Source organism: Phasianus colchicus, chromosome 1 (genome assembly GCF_987193195.1).
Source record: "Phasianus colchicus chromosome 1, bPhaCol1.hap1.1, whole genome shotgun sequence".
Taxonomy (NCBI): domain Eukaryota; kingdom Metazoa; phylum Chordata; class Aves; order Galliformes; family Phasianidae; genus Phasianus; species Phasianus colchicus.
In genome coordinates this window covers 84,897,884-84,920,862 of record NC_143436.1, presented here as the reverse complement: position 1 = coordinate 84,920,862, position 22,979 = coordinate 84,897,884, and the positions used below count along the sequence as shown (strand labels likewise).

The following is a 22,979-nucleotide window of genomic DNA, read 5'->3' as shown; positions in this document are numbered from 1 at the left end:
TCTTTTAATTTTTTTTCTCAGATTATTTACTTTCCATAGGTTTGGCTAACTTGTATCTGAGGCAAACAGATTTTGGCACAGAAAACAGATTATGTTCAACAGTTTTACCCAAATCTAAATCTAAGGGCTAAACTACAAGTCCTCCTGACTTCTCTAGCACTATTTCTGATGGCCCTTCTTCAAGTGTAGCAGTGCAAACCAGCACTGGCGCTAGTCTTCTATAATATTCATTCAACATGGGAGGAGACAGTATGGGTCAGATACACACAGCAGTGAATAAGCTCACTTGACCAGTGCTAATGAATTTGACCAGGAAGGCGGGGGATTTGCTTTCTGGTTTTGGTTCAGCCCCTGCTTGTGCATCCAAGGTTAGTTATTTCACTTCTTTATGATTGTCTGTCTGTCCATCCTTCACCTCTGCTGTCTCTAAGCAAATTTAAGCCTTAGATACACCTCCTGAAGTGTGTCTGAATGGCATCTAACATAATAGATTGCTTATTTTAACTGGAGTCTGCATGATTTATTATAATATAAATAACTGCTTGACTGCAATCAAATCTCTTTTTAATGCCAACAGTTTCACTTGCATATACTTAGTGGCCCATCATGGGACCATCATTTTCTTTTTTAATTAATTACTTATTAATAGAGGTAAAATATGAATGGATGGCAAGTCTAGATTTTTCCTGTTTCATCAGTTCCAGTGGTAAAAGAAAGCAACTCATTTACTGCTTCTAGGAACCAACAGGGATATGTAATGAATGAAGTCTGAAACCCTGGATCCCCTTGGCACTTTTATGTCCCCATTATTTGGGGATAAACCCATTCAGCCCTTCAGAGAGGGCAAGACAGGTGGCTTTAAAGCTGTTGGTGAAATACCAAGCAGGTAGCCTCTACTTCTTCTTATGAGGTTTGGCCATAATATTGCATCTGGTATGAATGGGAAATGCAAGCTCCTAATGCAGTCCTGGGGCGTATCTGTAAAGAGGTAGAAGCAGTCTGTGAGGCTGGAAGAAAGAGATCAGAGTGCCTCTGCTTTGGAGACCCCATACCACCTATAGGGCCCACTTGCTTACCCAGAAGGTGGCTAGAATTTCTTAGAAAATAAATAATCTAGAAACTAATGCGAAATGACGAACTCTTCAACTTTGACGTGCAGTGCTGAGGGCTGGGGGTGGGGAGGTTTTTCAGAGCATACGGGGCTGTCACAGACAATAAAATCAGTCACGTTTTTAAAACACTGGGGACAGAGTTGAAAATGTGCCCCATTATGTCATAAGATGTACTCCCTGGTTACAAAAGGTGCGTGGGTTACTGTGAGCTCGTGTGCTAATTTGCTGAGACCGTAAAAGGCAGAACAAAGTGCAGACTGACAAAGAATAACTGCATGATCATATTTGTTGTATGGGCCCAGTTCTGTTCACCTCAGGTATCTTGGAATACAGTTTCTCTCCATCCTTCTGACTACTGCTCTTTAACGGGCAAAAACATACCGCTGCCATCTTGCAGCCTGCTCATCTGTGAGGCTGAGCCTTATCCACAGCATCCTGCAAGGGGACCACTAAAGCCTTCCAGGCCCTGCTGCTAGGCATCAACACGATTGTGCTCTGTCCAAGGGCCACATCTGCAGTCAGCAATTCCTGCCCGCACGCTAATGCCCCTGCTTCCCCTCCATGCCATGCTAAAGAAGCAATTATTATAATTAAAAATAAATCCTTCTCTCTGTTGATTGTACTTACTGGCCATTGCTGCCATCTAGCCAGAAGCATCACCAATATTAACGGAAGCCTTCAGCCTGTTTATTTTCTCTTTGCTGCCGGCCCGAAACAGGGATAAATGCCTCCCTTGTTACTTACTACCTCAGTGGAGAGATTTGTAAACTTTCACAGGGGTTTCCTTTTATTTTTTCAACAGGTGACAAAATACTGTATGAGTGCAGGTGCTCTGGGGACACAAACAGGAAAATGGAGATCAGACACAGCTGTGGCTGAAGAAAGGAAAATTCAAGATAAAGACAGCAGATAAGAGAATGCTAAAAAGAGCAGAGAAATGTTTGAGAAGGGGTAGTTAAATATATATATAAATATTTTATATATTGCTGACTTACTCCTGCAAAATAGTTCTAGCAGAATAATTTTGTCTATTTTGTTATCATGCCAAATTTTGGCAGGTGTTACTGGGTGAAGGTTGGCAGTTTATTGAAAAAAGTTTGTAGATGTTATTGGAAAAGGATTAAGAAGCTGTTGACTCAAGCTAGCACTGAAGGATGTGCTGAAGGTCACAGCTGAGGGGCACTGGCTGGTGTTACTGGACGTGGTAAAGAAGGAATGATAAGGATGTGATTTCAGAGTGCTCCCAAGTTCATATTCATTCTTCAAAGAATTTGTTCCTGAAGTTCAGTCATGGATATGTTCCTACTGCAGGGCTCACTCTGCAGCCATCCTTTCATCTCCTTTTGGTGTATGTGGCGTGAGATACAAATGAAAAAGAATATTACAAAAAGGATATTTAGAAACATTCAGATGGAGTTTCATGGGCTGCTTTCTGCCTAAACTTCAGCTATCAGAGCCAACTTGAATTCACAGACACTGTAGGCACTCACATCTCTAGACAGCACAGTTTCAGAGCCCCAACCTCAGCGACATAACAAGCAAAAGGTGGCAAACAATGGGTGAAGAGAAAATAATCATGAATGCATCATAAAAAGCACTGATCACTCTCTGATCATAATATTCAATAAAATAAAAGAGGGGAGGGGAGGAGTACAATGAATATTTGTGAATCAAAATTCTTTTACTGTGCTTACCACACAGGGAAAAAAGCAAAAGCTGTATTTTGCTTCCCTGATTTTTTCCACTAAACAGGGAGGTTTCATGGGTATTCTAGAGTAATATTCAGCTGTGAATCCAATTTATGCAGTGGGATAGGATTAAAAAAGGAACAGAAGGTCTGGATTCTGAACCTGCTCTAACAGCTTTGATTTGAATACATCCCAAGTCTTGAAATGGCTTGTTTTCCACTTCTGGTTTGGAGCTGGTTGAAATATTGCCACAGTAGCACTTCCTGTAAAATTTTTGTCCAAGATTCTCATTATTTGGAATTAAACTCTAAAGATTTTGGCACCGTGAAATCCAAACAAAACTCCATTCCTGACTCAACTGGCCCAGGAGTCAACTCAAGCTTAATCTGGTCCTGGGTCCAAATCCAGCTTCAGCCCATTTCCACTGTTATATAGATTATGCCGTAATACCACCTCCAGCTTCGGGATTTATAATGCCTCCTTGCAGGATGCATATTTGTGTGTAAATACATAAATCATATCAGATAAACAAAGAAAGCATGCCAGAAAACAGGAGGGGAGGGAAGAGGAGAGATACCTACCAAGCAGTTTGTCTCTAAAGTGTTGCCAGTTGTGAAAGGACTTGACGTGCTAATATCCGCTCATTCAGACTCTTACAGACATGCTAAGAGCGTGACGGCTGGCAGGCAGTGCATTTAAGTGCTGTTACCGAGGCCCCCAAATATTGACAGAGTGCCAGACTCTGAGAAACTATTGATGTATGCAGCCGGCCGCTGCTCCAGACACCTCTCAGACAGAGTCTTTAAATGTCACAGATTAATGAATTTTCATGAAATGGAGAATGAGAGAAAGAATTAAAAAAAATATATATATCCCACAGCACCAACATGAAAGCATTTTTTATCCCTACACAAAATTCTGCCCTCAAGCCTCAAGATTCCTAATAGATTGTAACAGAACGTAAGTCAGCAGTAGATGCGGGGTCGAGGAGGTGACACCCTCGAGATCATGCAGAGCATCCTCAAACAAAGCCAAAATGAGAGATGATCGTTCTCAGAAAAAAAAAAAAAAAAAAAGAGTCAGGAGGCACTCAGATCTTTTTCAATTTAACCAAACCTGTAAGTGACACAGTTTAAGGGGTAGAACTGGTTAAATGGTTCATATTTTGAGGCACAAATGGGGCCAAGCTGCAAGGGAGGGATGTTGAAGGACTCTAACTCTAGAATCATTCTGATAGTACTTGGACCCCCTTCTTGTACTTGATATTGTTCTTGATCTTATCCAAGAAAGTGGCAAACTTATGACAGAACATCTTCATGTCATCAGATAAACCAAGCATGCTGATTATTTACCTTTTTTCATTTACATCAGTGAACTCAAATATGTATGAAAGAGCTTCAAATATCATTAAACTGTAATAATGCAAAATGCAGTTGGAGAAATCTATGCATAAGACATCACTTAAAAAGGAAGGAGGTGAAGGGATGATGTATGGAAAGGTATAAATGGGCCATTTATAGGCAGCTGTTAAAAATATGGTTTTGGCAAGCCTGTCTGCACACAGCCACTGGGATCCATATGCCACTTGCTTCATTGCCCTTGGGCAATTGATTCCTACAAGGCCTAGCTGCCCTCTATGCAGGCCAGTGCACTGTGGTGTGGGAGTACTATGGAGCAGGAGCCATGCACAACACAGCCTTGGTGTTTGGGGTCAGCTCAGTGAAGTAGGCTGCACATGTGCTGCAAAGGGTCCTTCAGCTTCAGCAGCTGAGCAGGACTCTGTGGTTTTTCACTTACATTTTTGATGCAGAATAGTCAACATTCTTCCCCCTGCCCCAAAGTTCTTGTAAGAACCCTCTGTCTCTGACCATACAACCCTTTGCTGACCCCAGCAGCTATAAAATAAGCACAAGGAATGTTCAAGAGGAGCTTGTTTCCACATCATTTTGTCAGGCAGGTTATTTGGGACTACCATCACCAAATCAAATAAATAAGAATTAAAAAAAAAAAAAACAGCCAAAAGACAAAGTCAATTTTCTGACTGCAAATGAGTACAGGGACTCCGAAGCTCCTAACAACATAGAAAGCTTTAAGTTTTGAAAGCCATCAGACTCCCACAGGTTGACACTCATGGCAATCAACTGCATCCTAGATTACAACACCCAGCCATTAGCATTAACCCACTCTGGTCATCACCCAAAGCAGATCTTCCCTACCATCAGACATCCCACAATAGCCAGTCTTGCAGGAGGCTCTCCAACCAGTTATCCACTCTACAAATGATCTGGAGGAAGCAGCAAGAAGTCATCCTCTGCAGATCAGGCAGAACACACATGCATGTGAGAGTAGAAAACACAAATGACTGATTTAAATATACGAGAAAGCAAAATGTCAAAGGCTTTCTATTCTGAGAATAATCTGTAGACAAACAAAGAAAAAAATCAATATAGATTTTTACACTGGGAACTATTTTACACACCATTGCAAACTTACTTTTAAAGGTTTTTAAGGTTTCTAAAGAGTCTGTCTAACGTTACAGCCCCTGCTGGCCTTCCCTCCCTTCACACACACTCCTTTTCCATTCTTCTTTCTTCCTCTCCTGCTTTAAAAAGTAAATGAGGAGCTGTCACAAAGCACTGACCCAGTGGTTCACTTAGCCCAGTAGCTCACCTTCAGCAAAAGCCAGCACTGTCTGTGAAAATCTGTCTATTTTCTGGAAGAATTGAAATAGCAATCTAATGCTTTTAGAATGCAAAATTCTAAGTGAACATGTTGGAAAGGGAGCAAGTGGGGCAACTGTCTAACTTACTGCAGGAATGGATACGTTTTTTTTAAATGAGGTTTTGGCATTTTAACTAAATGAAGGGATCGAGTTAGACATAACAAAGTCATGTGACTTGTCTGAAGTTATGCAAGATGCTTCTCTCCCTGCTTTCCTTTGCAAACACTAGTACAGCTAAGTCTCATTGTCCTTGTTTTCTTTGTATGCTATGCATGTTAACAAGAGCTGTTTCGGTCCCATAGACTCAGTGTTATCTCCAAGACAAAGGTGGGAAGAACTCTGGAAGAAGTGGAAGTATTAAAGACTACATAAAATAAAATTAATAATAAATGAATGCAAAATATCAATTGAAAATGAAAGAACAGATAAAAGACATTACACAATCACAATTATTACGTTTGAAAGGGTCCTTGAAAGTTTCTTGAATTCAAATTCCTTCGTTCAGTTTAGGAGAGTATCAAAGGCCACCTCCTTGTTCTAATCTAGTCTCTTTGATTGTCTCCTTATACTTTCTATCCATTAATTCATTGTAATCATTTCTGATTGCTGTTGTCTAACTTTCATCCTCTTCTTTCCTTCACGTGTGTGCACACATCACAGACCACAACCAGCTTGCACGCACCCCTGCTTGTTAAAAGTCCCACCTTTTCTGCTGACTTACTGCTCTCCTAATCAAAAGGGCAGGAGGAAACAGTCAGGATTCATTCTTCTACCTCTCCCCTTCTCTCTCCCTCTCTTTTTTTAAATGGCATAAATGTCAACTTTCTAAAAGGATGTTTGGCATAGCTGAGTTCAGTCATGTAATGTACAAAGTCGGCATGATCAAAAGGTTGCAGGGCTGCCCACTGCTAAAGAAGAAGAAAAAAAAAGGGAAACAGGGATATCTTCTGAAGTGTGAAAGAATGCATGAGACAACTGTTGCCACTGGAAACACCATGTCTATTAGTAGCAGCAGTGGGTCTGAAACAAGAAAGTGCAGGTCCAGATTCCAACTTTTTCTAAATTCAGGGCTGTTTTGATCTGATTTTCTTCCATAAAAAAAAAAAAAAGAAAAAGAAAGAAAGAAAGAAAACCAGGGATCTACACAGCTGTGGAACTGAAAACTTTTATTCTCTGCATCGTTACACACAGAAGACTATACCTATGTAAAAATATAGCAGTTGTTTTTACAGGCAAAGCCGCAAATCAGAACACGGATTCACACATCAAAAATACAGCCTCTCTGGTGGTTTTGTACTGCTACTTCTCACCACAGAATGTTCGTTCTCATCCTATCCACTGCTGAAAATGAGCACAGATTATTTTTCCTTTCCACACAACTAAGATTGTTTTGATTTCACGTGGAAACTGGCTTGCAACAGTAGGGTGCTTCACGATTGCTAAACACACACTCATATATTCCTCTACAATTCTGATGCAATGCATCTGATTCTATTCAGCCATCGTATTTGCTTCACTCTGCTAAGTCCTGTGAAAATTTTCATATTTCCTTACCAAATGTCAGCATTAGAGAACACTACAGCTATGCCACTGACTCCTGCAAAACGCCTGAACTCGGTGGACTACAAGCTGGTGGTCCAATATTCAGTATTAATAATCTCTCTTTGAGCTCAGTTTTCTTGCCAAAAGATAACCCAAAAAATGTAGACAGAAAAGCTCATTTTCGATATCCATTTAATAGAAAAATCTTAATTATAGATAGCTTTCAATCCCAGAACAGTAGACAGGAACTTGAGATTAATTCCCCCTATGACAAAGTATGTGAACAATAACCAGAATTTGTAATCAATACCCAGAGGAGAGAACATACAAATTGTAATGGGGATTTGGGATTCATCCCCAGAGGATGTAATATATGATTTGGAACAGGTAGACTGGGATTAATTTTTGATTATGAAATATTTGAACAGCAATTTTCAACTTTTAATGAAGAGAGGATGTGGACACCACAATTAATACAATTTCTAAGTCTCTCCATCATATTTCAAGACATCAATGACAGATCACAAACAGCTGTTCAGCTCATACACAATTTAATGTGGGAGTGCCACCTAAAGGAAAGTGCACAAGGAAGGGGCTCTGGAGAGAGGCAGGCAAAGATACAAGTTGCAGTTTCTTCACTTCTAACAAAACTTGCTTATTGAGAATTCTGCGTTAGAAGTAATTAATCTGCGTTTTCTGACTTGAGGAGGATAATTATAAGATAGAAAACATCAGTATGAAAATACAAGGCTTTTCTCTTGTATAGGGAAAAATTTTCAAGGAGAAGGAATGGTTGCTCTGAAGGAACATTTCAAAATAAGAGCATGCAAGGCAAAATACATAGAATTTCAGCATGTCCTGGAGAGGGATACAATCCAAGTTTCTAAAGTTCTTTAGAATGTAATAAAAGCACAAATTATTTACCTAAAATAAAGATGATAATGAGAGAGCTGTGAATCTTATCCTTTTCTGTTAGCTTCCTCTGAAATAATTTTCTTTATTTTCCTCACAGACGAATGAGTAATTCTAATGATTATGAGCTACATCTGTGGCTATGTAAGACAAGGCAAATTTAATCTATCAGTGTATTTTGCAATTTATAAGTTAACGTAGCTAACTGACACTTCAGGATGGCATGCTGATCATTGCAGGGGCAGGAAGAACCTGGCCTCTATATCCAGAATTGCTTGGTTGGGAAGATGCAGTATCCAGAGAGAAACTGCCTTCCCCTGAAGTAACTTTCAGATGCAGGACTAATGATAAGATGAACCAACAACCTGTTTTATGCTCAATAAACACTTTCTTCCTAATTTATCTTTTCAATCTCATAAAATATTTTAAGAGCTGCTTAGGATTTCTGAAATCAGAGATTCTGCTCTTTCATTTTCCTCTTCCTGCAGAAGACTTTTGAAACTTTGTCTGAAAACAGACAAGCCAGCTGGGGTTCTTTGTGGGGCTACCTCTCTCCCCTAAACCCTCAGATTCACATCAGCTCATGGATCATTTCCTAACCCTCCAAAATTATATATAAGTATGCTGTCTCTGCCAGACCCTATTAATCATAAACTTCTTCTCATTTCATTTCAGTATTAAACTCATCTTGTTCAAATCTCTAATTTTCCACACTGACAGAGAAGTTCTCTATACATCATTCAGCTCTATTTCCTAGATACGTTCAGAATTACAAAATTCATTCAAGCCCATCTGATCTCTTCTCACTAAACTTTCTGCATTCCACTGACTGACAGAGAAGAATTAGCTTTCCTCCTGTCAAGTATACATCTTTCCTCACAAAAGTATGCGAAAACACATCTAAATACAGCTAGTGACTCAGTGTGCCCTTGTACTTGTGTTCTTTGCTCTACAGAGCAGTCAATTTTAAGAAGCAGCAAGTCCCTCTAATATAATATCAAAGTCTACTAGTATTTCTGGAGTAAAAGCAGCTGTAGCATTCTCTACACCACAGTATACCACACACTGAAAGCACCAATATGGATGAAGTGGCCCTGTTTGCTCCACTCCGCATGAAAGCAGGAAGTCTCACAATGAAGCCATGCTTGGGAATGACACTGCTGAGCCTAATACATCACAGGTCATTTTAAGTCATTAAAAAGTAAAAATTGCCAACCACAATTATCCTCAGCGATCATCTCTAATATTAAATCCAGATGCAGATTTCATTGGGAAGAATGAGTATGTCAGATACTCTCTCTTCTTTCCTTGCTGCAGCAAAGTCATCCATCTCATTTCTAACTCAGTTCCACAGCTTCTCTCCAGTTTTATAAAGAAACTACAGAGCCGTGCCAGCAAAACAAATGATGATGCGGCTGTAGCAGGCAAACTGGAGACGGGACCAAAAGAGCACTCAAACCGCTCGTTGGTCTTTTTGGTGAGCCAGGGATTCAGCAGAAACACTGATGCCACCTCCAGAAGCTATACGGCACGAGAAGTTTGGTGCACGTATGGAAAAAGTCCTTTTTCTCCCATCTAAGACCTTGGGATCCAAAGGATACTCCTTCCCCATGACACGACTCAGAGACCTGCAGAGCCCACTGCTCCCACATTCCCATAAAGACCACATCAGCTCTCTGGCAAGCTAACCTAAGTAGTAGCTACAGCACAGGACTTGGGGTCAGGTGGACTCCATCAGAGCATGGTGTCAGATAAGTTAGTTTGCCAAATGTGAATTACTTTTTGTTGGCTACCAGTACAGAGGATGATAGCTTTAGAAACACTCTACATTAGACAGATAGATCAATGTTTCATTTTAAAGAACAGTCTATTCTATTATACTTTTGCAGATTTGAAAGCAAACAGACTCTGTAGCAGTATTTCTTGACTAAAAACCTGTAGAAGAAATTAAGTTACAGTATTTTGCAACCAGAATCTGGAAGGGTGTCCCATTGTAATATTTTCAAAGAGAAGTTGTGCATGCAGTATGTATGTGCATATGGTGTTTATGAATTGTTTTTTAACTTTAGATATTTTATTCATTTTTCCACATGGTACAAGTAGAACACACATCTTTGTTGGACAGACACCAATACAGTAACATAGCTTTAGATTTCAGGCACTTGAGATTCAGTGGGACAAAAGGCTACCCTATCTTCACGCCAGGACATCACGTCCCAGAACTAGGACACATGCCATCAGGCAGTCAATATCTCACTGAAGATATGCAACCTTCAATACATTCTGTTATACTAAACGAAGGAAACTGTAACCACTTCCAGTTATTCCATACAGAGATAAGGACCATGAGAACTCTAAGTCTTGGCATCCAACATCCTATTTTGATTTCACTGTATTGTGGGATTTGCCGTTATCCACAGTTTGTGGACTTCGTTTTATTCTCACAGACAGCACAATAACATCAGTCATAATGAGGTTCAGAAGCCAGTAAAGTGGAAGTAAAGTGGGTAAGGAATGGCACAAAAAGACCTGGCTAGTTGCTGACGCAAGCAGAAAAAGCAGAGATGCTACTGATACCTACACCCGTGATCCCCACAGTCAGCAACACAGAAATCAAAATTCAATTCTCCCATTTACACCATGTTACACGGTGCTGTCACAGACCTGTGAGGAATATTCAGCGTGTTCTCTAGATTAGCAATCTATCCAAACGAAGAAATGTGGTTTATTGCTCAAACTCAGATGAAATGCAAGCGTGAACAGCTTCCCCTCAGACCAGAAAAGTTTGCCCTGCTACTGCTGACTACCATGGCTAATAGCCATACAAACCTTGCTTATTTACTTTCCATGCTGCTGTGTCACTGTGAGCCATACCACTGTCACAGGAATCACAGGATGGTGGCATTTAAGTGGGAGAGGCAGTGGTTTAATTGATTTTCCAGAAAAAAAAAAGCCAGCTTCAAAATCAAAATAAAGTTTTCTTTATGAAGAATGGAAATACTAATGCTATGACCAAGCACTCTGTATAATTTTCACATGGTGAACCATCATTCTGTTAAACGAAATGTAAGAATGGCCAGACTAGTAGTCTCGGCTGAAACTAGGGCAGCAGTTCAGAGAAAAGAAATAAATACAGTTTCTGTTCCCACTGGCAATTTGACACCTATCTTGCACCCCAAGGTCTGAGAAACACTGAGTACAAAAAATACTTATTTTCTCACTATCTGGAAAAAAAAAAAAAAAAAGAAAAAAAAAAGAGGATAAGAGAAACAAAGATCAAAATTTACATGAGTTGACACACTTGAGTTTTCAGATGTCCAAATTAAAATGCCTACACTGGCATATAAGGCAGACAGACCTAATGATTCTCGTCCAGAGCCCAGAAAGTCTCTTCTTGTGCCTGGCTTAGATTTGAGGTTTCTTGACAAGCTATAATGAACAGTTAACCTCACTTTCCTGATAAAACTCAAATATTCTCTGACTTCACTCTTTTCTGGAAACAAACCCATGAGGGTGAAATACACAAAATTCTGTCAATTTAGATAAAGCTCTCTGTGCATTAAAAAAAAAACAAAAAGGGGAAATTCTTGTTCAGGTGCACTGGGTGATGCTGCTGGTGGATTTGGATTTGCTCCCAAATTTTACAGATTCAGCACTGAGCCCTCTCCCCTCTACAGCCCCTCTCCAGTAGCATGCCAGCCCCAGTGCTGCAGGCAGTGATTGGAGGGAGGTGCAGTATAAATAGGAGATGCGCTGTAGCCTTGGGGACCACAGGTGGCACGACACATTTATCTTTGCGTGTGCCAGGCTGGATGTCTACAACACACAAGTGGGAAAGGTCAGACGTGTCAGCTATGATGGCAACAAACAGCCCTGGCAGCCAGCACAGGCGCGTTCACCTCTCGCTGCTCACCATGTGCGTACACCTCTGGGTCCAGCAGAGGACCGGCTCTGGAGCATCGGTCATCATGTCACATCGCCTTGGCTCGAGATGCTCAGTCCTACCCTGAGGGCTGTGCCCCATCACTACAGTGGCAAATAACACCGGTATTTTGGATTTGCTCTCTTCGGAGGCCAAGGAAGAGATTTATTATTTATAGGCACATGGCTGAAAACATTAAGTACGTACATAGGGGCCCGCATGCCTGCCGGGGAGGGGCAATTACTGCCAGGCAGTAATTTCAGTCTGAAGTTCCTATGACTTAAATAGCCACTTGAGCTCTGCTCTTGCAGTTTACGATGTCAATAGACCCCCTAAATGAAATTACAGCCTTCTGATACGCAGCAGGGTAGCTTTTCTTCACCGTGTAATATACGCGGCCGGGAGAAATTGCACTATATATGGAGTTTCACTAAAGCAGAGTTTATCATAAGAATGTTCCCACTCAAATATGATTAGGCTTCTTGTTTGCTGGATAACACATCTAATGAATCAGGGTATGCATGATAGTCATGTTTTGTGAACTCAGACACATACCCTGAGGTGAACTGGGCACTCCACCGCCTCCAAGCACTAGCTATTTCATTTCCACCGTAATTTGCACCTGCTTTGTTTTGCCAGCAGCACAAACCCATGCTAGCTCTGGAACTTGCATCTATTCTAGGAACTTGAAACACACACGGAGGGAAAAACAAACTATGCAGCAGTGGTGTGATCTATGCACTGCATTTAAAGGAGTTGTAAGCATGTTTGAGCCTTGCTAAACCTGAAGTTGTTTTACTGTGCTGCAGTCCTGTGTGGTCAGAAAAAAAAAACTGTTTCCATTTTATAGAAGGGCAAGTGAGATGTAGAAAAAGACCACACAGTGACGGATCTGCAGCAGAGGTTCAGGTCTGCCAGGGATTATTATATTTCCCTTCACGTTCATCATGTTATTTATCCATCCTTCTTTTCCCCATCCAGGACAGTAAGAAAAGCCTTCATTTTACAGCTCCTGCACCTTGTTATTCCTTTATCCTTCAGCTGAGATCACGAGTTAACTGTTCAAATGTTCCACATCACAACACAACTTTGCAGCTGATAATTAGTGATCAGCAGTTAGTTGCCGCTTTACCAGGAAACAAATAACAGAATTATTATTGCAAATAACAGAATTTTCAGATGTTTGAGTTGAAAGGGACCTTAAAGGTCATCCAGCTCCAATCCGCCAAATTCCTTTCACTTTCATAACTTTCCCTGTTATATGACTTCAAGTTTCACTTTCTCTTCTGATTTACAGAAGGGGAAAATAAAAATAGTGTTGTTTCATTGTTGTGACCCTGGGAAATAAGACATTGTTCAATCTCTGGGGCAAAAATAAATAAATTAATAAAACATTTACAATACCTTAAAAGAGGAAAGGTACTTGAAATGAAGCATTTGCTTTTACTATGAAAACTGATTCTCAGTATGGCTTAAGTTCTTGTACTGTATAAATGTCCCAGTACCTATGAGTCTGTGCATCTTTATAATTACAACCTTTTCTGTGCTTTGTTCTCAGCTGATGCAGTTAACAGAACAAAACATATATCACATCAAACAGAATCGGTGTGCTGAATACTGTGCTGTGGATTCTACTATATAAATATATATTATCTTCTCCAAAAGCACAAACTGCTGGTTTAAATGCAAGTGAAAGACTACCATTTGCTCTTTGATTGTGTCGGGTAGGAGATTATACCTTCTCCACTTCACCTACGGGTAGCATCAGGAGGTTTAATTCAGCTGCATTTCTACAGCACTTTGGGATTTCCAGTTGGAAGGGATGGTGCAACTGAAATGTCTCCCTAGAGAAGTAAACAGGGCATTTATAAAAGAGCAGCTGTATGCATTCATTTTGATTTTTTAAAGAAGCTATGGCAAAATACACTACGTGCTAAGCAAAGAAGTTACCACTAATGAGACAGTTTATCATCTTACTGTCCCAGAGTGTTTAAACAGACAGTTAAAATATGATTTCAAATTGCAGATTTTCACCCTAATGATTTTAGACCATAGACAAACCATTATAACCTTGGACTAGAGTCAATAAGCAGCTTATACCATAATAAGAAAGACTGTTGATTTTCTCCACATTGTTGTATGTAAATACCAGTGAAGACAAGTTCTTTTACTACTGCAGAGACTTGCAGAATAAATAGATTAATTAAATAATTTAAACACCAAGAGGTTTAGAACAACACAGAGACTCTTAAAAAAGAAATTCAACATTGTTTTGCCTTCTTGGTGGAAGTCACCAGAGTGACAGCCCTTGACTACAGTCTATCCAGAGAACAAGTGTTACACAGGCAGAAGTTAGAAGTTTCAGACATTTTGCACTGTGCTTTAAGAACTTTCCATTTCAGAAGTACTTAAGTCTTTCAGACTTACACTGCCTGGAGGGAGAAAGTAAATCAGAGATAAGTTTCAAAGATCAGACCAAAAAGCGTGTGTGGGAGTTCAGTGTAGCCCATTTAGAGAAAAGAAAAAATCCATTATATTTCTGCCTGTGATGTGAACTGCCTGAAAGTTTGGGATGTTCTGATCTGTCAGCTTCTTTGAGTACACTGCAGAAAGGTGATGCAAATGCCAACTTTGGATCTTACCATCCATTTATTCAAAAGCTGGGACCATTTGGATTAGGGCTTTGATGGACGTAAAGATTATTCTGTGTGTGTATATGACTCTTTACTGAGAGAATAAGCCAGCCTAATTGTGGGTTTTCTTAAGAACTAGTTATTTAGTTTAGGTTCAGGGAGAGGTTCCACAACTGCAGTGCACTGTGAGAAATAACCAACCCTCACTGCACATTGCTGATGGAAGTCTACAGTCAAGGCTCCATAGATGAAAAAAAAGAGGAGTTTGCAGTTCTTTGTGGTTCTAAAATAAGCCCAGAGGACACTCAGAGGCTTAATCTATGCTCCATCTGTTTCTTGGGCTTAGTCAAACTTTAGACTGAAACTGAATCATTGGGAGGGACTGGGAGCCCCAAATGGATCAGGACCAAATAAAATATTTGCAAAAATTGCCAAGCAGTAAAACCACCAACCCTTGCAATGGCTTTATTTATCGGTTATATGAAATAGCGAGTTCTTTAACTTGGGTTGCATTTGATTTGACATTTAGGTCAGTTTTGAAATCAACGGCAAAGCCACTGACAGCTCCAGTGAAAAACTGGCCAATGCCAGTCATTGTGTGCTGTCCTTTCAAATTACACTGGACATGAAACCAGGGAATAGTGACTTGACTTCCTCTATGCGTCACAGGTGAACAGCAGCGTTTGAAGAGGTAGGTATTACCATGGGGGTCAGAGATGTATATTGATACACTTCCTAAATGAATCAAACTCAAAAGATAACTTGGAGAAGAATGCTTCCTAATTAATATCCCATGTGAGATACATTGGTGCCGTTAAACATTTTGTTCTTTTGCCAGGGACAACATGTTTCAAAGAACAGGATAACACCTCAAAATAAAAATATTTTGACTGCTACTCTGTGTTTCTTATGTGCCTACTTTGTTAACAGTAGAAAATGTTAGTCAAGAGATGATTCATTTCTTCAACTCAGATAACATGAGAGATGATAAAAGATGAATGGAACAACCCACGCACTGCCCTGGCCTTCTTTAGCATTACAGCAGCATAAGATTAACAGAAGCGATACATTTAGCCAGGCAGGAGAGGACAAAAGGACACCCTGAGTAATCTGGGCTTGAAACTACAGATGCACATCCTATTCCTTTTTCTTTCACTGGCTTCCCCATGCAGCCTTGTGCCTCAGCTTCCTTATCCATCAGCTGGGAATAACTCTGCTTAAATGCCTCAGTGTTGGTTGAGACACTTAGTTCTTTAGTATCCAGAATTTCATATATGAAGTTCTCCAAAATACACTTTTTTCTGATTCTCATTTCCCCATACCAAGAAAAAAAAAAAAAAAAAAAGAGAAATGAGAGAGTTAATTAATAAATAAAATAAATGCAACCTTTCCCTCCCCCCCTCAAATGGACCAGCAGCCTATAAACCAACCAGTTCTTCCTATTCCCAGAGGTGGCTTCCGCAGAAGCATTTTCTTTTACTATGCATCCACTGTAGAGTTTCTTTTCTGCTTGGCTGGGCAATCAGGTATTCAGAGCATAATGTAAATGCTCACAACACAGAGGCATGAAAACTTGCCAGACAGAAACTCCAAGTAAGGGATTAACATTTCGACCCCCTCCCATGCCATCCCCTTCCCAGCTTGCCCAGCCCTCTCGTCCCCCCACCCTGGCCCCTCGGAGCTGCTGCTGAGCCCAGCCCCACAGGGACACAAGGCAGAGGGACACAAGGCAGGGGAGACTGGGTGCAGCCCTGCGGCGTGGAGCTGCCTTCTCTCTGCTCAGCAGTGGCTGCTCCCAGCTCCATATTCCTCTGTGGTTGTTGCTGATTCTTTTTTTAAAAGGAAAAAAAAAAAAAAAAAAAAAGGAAAGAAAGAAAGAAAGGAAGAAAAAAAAAAAACCCACAACCCCCAACCAACAAAACAAAACACAACAACAACAACAAAAAACCCTTTATTTCCTGCTTTGCCTCGGCAGCACCGAGAATAGAAGCCTTGACGCATCAAATTCTGGGAGCTCACCACTCACCAGGGCTGTGGTTCCTGGTCCAAGCGGTGACGAAGGAGAATCACCTCACAGTCTCTGGAGAGTGGCAAGGCTTGGCTGCTAAGCGTGCCCCGCGCCGATGGGCTTTTTGAGTTCACTGTGTTCCAGAGCGAGTGCCGAGGCAGAGAAATTAGGGAGGGGAGAGGTGGGAAGGAAAATCACTGGAGCCTCTTATGATCAAACTTCCACTAAGCAAGAGGAAATGTCTTATAAATAAACAACAGCAAGAGAAACAAAAAAATCCATCTCGTCCTGCCAGAGGAATGTACATTATTGTCTCTCGACGGAAAACTTTACACCGCACCAGAACACGAGAAAGCAGCCATGTCTCCTGAAGCCACCCTCCCTTTCCGGGAGGGAGGGAAGGAGGGCAACGCCAACTCAGAAAAAAATATTGGGAAGCTCATGAGATTTCCCAGTAGACAAACAAAACTGTCCAAATTCAACAGATGTCACTATTCCAAGGTTTCACACAGGGCTACATTTCTTTAGAAATGCTCATCGCTCCGCCATTCGCACAGATTCAGGGAGGAAGTTCAAGGCAAGGGGAAGGAGGAGAAGGTCACAGTACATGTATGTGTGTGTGTACACATGTCTGTGCATATCTGTGCATTTATATACATAACAGCATTTTATGCGTTTCGTAACGCATAGCTATAAGATCATTTCATATAGGTATTTTTTTTTTAAAAAAAGATGTGCATGAACTTCTCCCAAACCTCCCTAGAATCTTTGAGATTTATGGGCTGGAGAATTTATGCATTCGTTCTCATCTCACAATACTAAAACTGCAGTCAACTTAAAGCTCACATCTGATTGCTCTGTGGGTCACAAGTGACATGAGTTTGGTGATTTCAGTCCAGTCTCTGGCTCTGCAAAAACTATTGCATGATTTGGCACAATGCACGGCAAATAGCAATCTCTTTATGAGGAACCACAGATGGTAACAGAATGCATAATTCAAATAATTTATCAAGCATATTTGAGACCTAGAATGGGGGGATGGCCTGAGTCGATGAGAAACCAGTATGCTACAAGTCATTATTAGGGAGCTTATTAAATCTGTCTGGCATGTACAACATTAGAAGATCACGGATTGCTGATGGGAGCTGAGACACTTGGCAATGCTGCGTTTTGGGTCATGACTAGAAAAGCAGAGTACCGCCGGAAAGAAGTTACTTCAGGGGAGAAGTCAGAGAAAAGACTGAAAGATCATGAGATACTGAAAACGCCTTGGCAGTCCCCATTTACACTTTGTTTCTATGGGACTCTCACTTGAGAAAGAGCTGCAATTCCTTCCTTGTGAATGTAGTGCTTATCTCTACCTGTCCCAAATCTCAGCGTCCTGAATCTCAAAAAACTGCATAGTCTGTTGTTCCTGTATGCACAAGGTTACAAATGAAAACGTGTTTTTAAACTAATTAGCTTTACACCTGCATGTTATTGCTGGCAAAGCAATGCTGTCACTGATTCTTGTTAGCAACAATCAGTCTATGAATGCAGGTGAATGAGGCAGAGATATGCTTAAGATTGAAGAGAGATTGGAAGGAAAACTTGAGAGTGTTTAATGCAAAATTTATAGTAAATCACAGCTCTTTCAGGTTTACACCTTTTGGGGAAACCATTGTTAAAGCATTTCTAAATCTACGGTACTTCATAAAACAAAAGAATTTTCAAGACCCAATTTTCCCAGTACAGAATAATCAAAGCAACAACACCCATACAACACCTGAGGAGCTGTGGGAAGGAAGGAACTCAACTTGATTATAGCAGACTGACTGGTAAACTGTAAAGCTGACCATCTGGTCATACATGCTAATACCAAACAATTAAAAATGTGTAATCTGAGTCCAAATATTCTCTCTTTCAAACACTATTCACAGTGAAACGATCGACTTAAGTCCAAGGTTATTTTAGCACTTTTATAGCTACTTGTTTTCTTTGCTTGGGTATTTCAGTAAAAATCCTCAAGGAGAAGCTCGGTAAGGGCATTACTAATCCATAGCACATGTTCAGCTCACAGGGATTGATGAACAGGTATTTGCCCACTTCCCAGCACCCATGTGAAGTGCTTTAAGGCAGTATCGTAGCTGACTCCATTCTCCAAAAAGGGAGAAGATCTAAGAAGCTTGAGAAGTTTGAGCAGGCATTGGTAGATCTGTCTCACTAGAACTGCTTTGCTCATTTATTGGATTTACTCATCATTCACCTCTAACTACTCATGCCCAGTAAAACCTTCCACATTTCTAAGCAGCAAACTGATCAACTGACCTTAGGTTCTCAATAACTTAGCTGCCTTTACGTATATGAAAGTAAAAGCAGTCCTGTGTGTTTAATAAGTCATTTACTAAACAGTCCAGAGATCAATAGCAGACACTAAATTAAACACTGGCATTCTGATTATTTAGTATCATTAATCATTAGGGATGCTTGTATAAAAATGGGGAGCAAAGAACCAAATGAAATCTATTAAAAAAAAAAGAAGAAAGTCTCTAAGGCTTCTGAAAATTAGACTAAACAAAACAACACAAGCAGTGAACAGATCATGCAGTTGTGATCAAAATCTCAGCAAATTTCAACTGTCTGCCTGTCAGCGTGGCCTATTTCCATTACATCAAGACAGCCTCAGAATCATGCCACTCTTGTTTCACTCTTGTTAACAGTGGCTACTGCCTAAGAACTGCAAAATAGTGAGAGCCAGAAGGACGGTCATTTTCTACTGATTTTTTGGTTTGACATTTCCCATTTGTGCCCTTTTTCAAAGTTTTAATCTGGCAAAGGCACTTGTCAGCCTGTATTTTAACAGGTCACTAATAACTTGAGATGTAAGATCTCATATTTCTTTTTCTTTCTGCTGCTGCCGTCGCTAAATATTTCATTTACCTTGAACGCAGCAGACCACTCCAGAAGGTTTTATTTATTTTATTTTTCTTTCCATAGGAATGTTTACAGGCCAGTTTTTGTGATTTGTTATTTTGCATTAGGCTGCTCTGATCCTACCTATTGTAGTACAAGTAACTGACTGCACACAGAAATACTGTCACTCTACGTAGCTTGATGCTGTAACTGAACTTTCTTTCTTGGGACCTGTATTCAAACAATTATGGGTTTTAATTTGGTGGCATCTAAAACATGTTTCTCTAGGTAGTATTTTGTAATATTCACCCTATACAAAAATAGATGTATACATATGTACATGCACATGTATATAAAAAGAAAACCATCATCGTTTCATTTCTACCTCCTGAGTTGGCTATTAGCTCTTGAATGCTAAATGTGTTTTGTTGCTGTTCTACACAGACACACACAAAATTCAGAGCTGGCCATAATCCTTTTCAGAACAACAGTACATCCTATGGGTTTCTCCGCCTGCCTTAAGTAGCCCAAGAAAGGACAAGCCCCTGAGGGGCTGATGCTCTCCCACACCTTCACAAAGAAAGAAGAGACCCAGCAGAGTCTCGGAGATAGGGGCTTTTCTCCCTTCATCTCCCCATGCAGCAGAGGCCACCTTGGTAGCAGCTACCAATAAATCCGTGGAGGTTAATTCTGTTTTTTGCTCCATTAACCTCTACTTAACCTCTGCTCCACCTTTGTAACCCACTTAGGGAGGAGAGATAGCAAGATGATATAGGCAACAGAGCCAGGCATACACTGCAAGGAGAGTTGTACTGTGGTAAGGCTGTCACTGGGCTTCTGAGGACCTGGAGATAAGTTTCTTTCACTCCTGTCAATCCTGTCCTCTGAACTGAAAACTTGCAGGATCTCTGCAAGGTAAGCTTCACGGCACTTCCCATCAACTTTCCCCTCCACTATATGATCCTCAGTGTAGGAAGAGATGCATGAGCTATGGCAGTGGATGCAAAGAGAAACAGACCAGATGAGAGACAAACAGAGAGAGATGAGATAAACTACTGGAAAAGTCTTCTCCAGATGTAGCTTCACTCTCTATAAATAGATTATCCAGTATTGTTCTCCAGATGCAAACACGGGGTTGAGTTTTTTTGTTGTTTTCTTGTTTAGTATAAAGCAATTAAAATGTAAGAGCCTCTATAAATATTCCTTTATTAAAAAAATAGGTCACGGCCAGAGAAGCAGCCAGTCATGGCTTGGAGAGGGCAAGCAAACAATTTTCCTTCGATTGTACCCTTGTTTTTGTAACTAGCTTTTCTCCTGTGACCCGCTATACTTACCCCGTCTGCTGCGCTAACCAGCAACATGCCTTTTTAATTTGCCTTCCCGGGGTCTGCATTTGATTACAGCATTCATGTTCTATTTAGATTCTTTTGAATCATGCCCCGTGGTGCTAGCACGAAAGGTGTTATTTATAAAATGTAATTCTGTTGTATTGCGACTTGGATTCAAAGAGGACAAGTAATATTAAATACTTACTTTATTTAATAATATCTTGGATTTATTAACTCAATTTCATTATGAGATTAGAGACGGTAACCTGGAGGTGGTTATTAACTAATAAACAGGCTTCAGGCAACTTCGCCCCATATAATATAAAATAAATAAAAATACATATATATGCATTTAAATAGCTTCTATTTTGAGGGCCCAGACACACACCTCTAGCTCAAAATAATGGCTTTCTTGAGATATAGCATCACAGAGAGCTACTGGCATCAATAAGCTCATGGTGCCTTTAGGACAAAAACATCCATACACAACAGCCATCCCAAGAAAGCGTCCCATTTGGTTGGTTGCACCATGTGGGGTGAAGTCTACCACTCAGCTTTGAAAGACCTGATATAGTCTGCAGTTACTTCAAACTGCTGTGAGCAGAACATTAGAAACTCTGAAACTCTGCTGATTCAACTGATTCTCCTTAACCTATCCAGCACTGCAGGGCTCACGTGTATAAGCTATCTCACAGCTCTCACTCTCCCAGCATCAGTCCCATGCAGGATGTACTACAGGAAACTCAATTCAAGCATGTGGAGAAAACCATAGGCAATATGCTGGCTCTGTTGCAAACAGGCTCTCGAGATACCAAAGAGCTCCTCTTTTCAGGAGAGAGCATGAAAGTTTCTCACTTTGTATGCAGTATAATGTGGCTCCGCGTTCTGGTACTTGGCTCTTCATGGCATATTCTATTCAGTAAGGTACAGTACAACCACTGAAACTACCTGGCAGCAAGCTGAAACACTTGCTAGCATCCCAGACTATAGATTAAACTGAAGTTAGAAAACTCATAGAAGGCTCAAAGCTCCCCAGAGTACAGGAATATTAAGATACAGTTCTTCGTCCATTTCCCAAACAAAACTAATAAATGCTAACACACTTAACTCCCTCTTTTATAAAATACTCTGTGATGAGACACGGCTTATGTGACTTTAAATCTGTCAGGTCGAGGCTAAAGCCTGAGTCTGATGTGGGAAAGTAGAAGAGTGTCAGTGTCACGGGTACAATGGGCTGGGAATTCCCACATGGAGGTGTGCGGCTGCTAAAAGCTTTCACCCCACATCTGTTGCAGTTAGCTGTGAGTCACCTGCAGTCAGCTTCATTAGACCCGAGGTGTCACTCAAATGAGACAAGCTATTGCCAGAACAAGAGAAATCAGAATTTTAAGTGTTTGATAGATTAGAAGGAAAGTGTCACGATATGTTAAATGGATATTCAAATACCTCAGGTCCCAGTTTTCAGCTCTTACAGATCGTATGCCTTTGCTTAAAGCTGGATGGTAGGCAGGGATGAAAAAGAAAGGGTGAATGTCTTTTTTCACTCATGTGGTGTTGTTCATTGCAGTGACTCAGTGAAATATAAAATCCAGGGCATGCAGATTATGAGAAGATAGAAATATTTGATGAATTAAATCTGTCCAGAAAGGGATTTCAATTCAGTGTGATCTCCAGCATTTAAGAAAGAACACCTACAACATGGTGCTGCACAGATATTCCCAAGAGAAAATAAGGTTAAGTAACTGTACTGAAAAGAGGTTAATTTGGGTCAAAAATGAAGGGAGATTGAGAAACAGATTTATGGTGAAACTTTCAAAGGCAGAAGCAATAATTGCACCCGCAAAAAGCATGTGCATCATTGCTACAAACAAAAACACATGCTTGGACTCTCTACAGGCAATCTGGCATCTGTTTCCCATTCCCTCCCTTCTCCTGACCCTAAGACCTCTTTTTCTGGAATTTTGTTCCATGAATATTCCATAGCACTCCACTCTGCTCCTATTTTCATGAAAAGTCAGTAAAAATGCATTAGCTAATAAATGGAAGTTCACAGCATTACTGTCAATCAGTGGTTGGTTTCCATGAGAATAGGGAGAGATCTCAACAGAGAAAAATAGTGAGGTGCAGGCACAAATGATGTTCAGTCTACATATGTTATGCATACAGACCACTTTAGAACTACTGAACTAACTTGTTTGGCATTTGATTTATTACCAGGTT

The 22,979-nt window shown here is 40.5% G+C and overlaps 1 protein-coding gene across 14 annotated transcripts in view; it reads right to left on the bottom strand.

The window, feature by feature from the left end:
• ZBTB20 (zinc finger and BTB domain containing 20) overlaps positions 1 to 22,979 on the bottom strand; it is a 473,540-nt gene that overhangs the window by 192,512 nt on the left and 258,049 nt on the right. The window contains exon 1 of one of the 14 annotated variants that reach the window (XM_090150637.1): positions 16,558 to 19,049. The exons of the other annotated variants lie outside the window; for them this stretch is intronic. The gene's annotated coding sequence lies outside the window, so the exon portion shown is untranslated. Of the gene's footprint in view, positions 1 to 16,557; positions 19,050 to 22,979 lie in introns of those variants that run through there. 14 annotated transcript variants of the gene reach the window in all.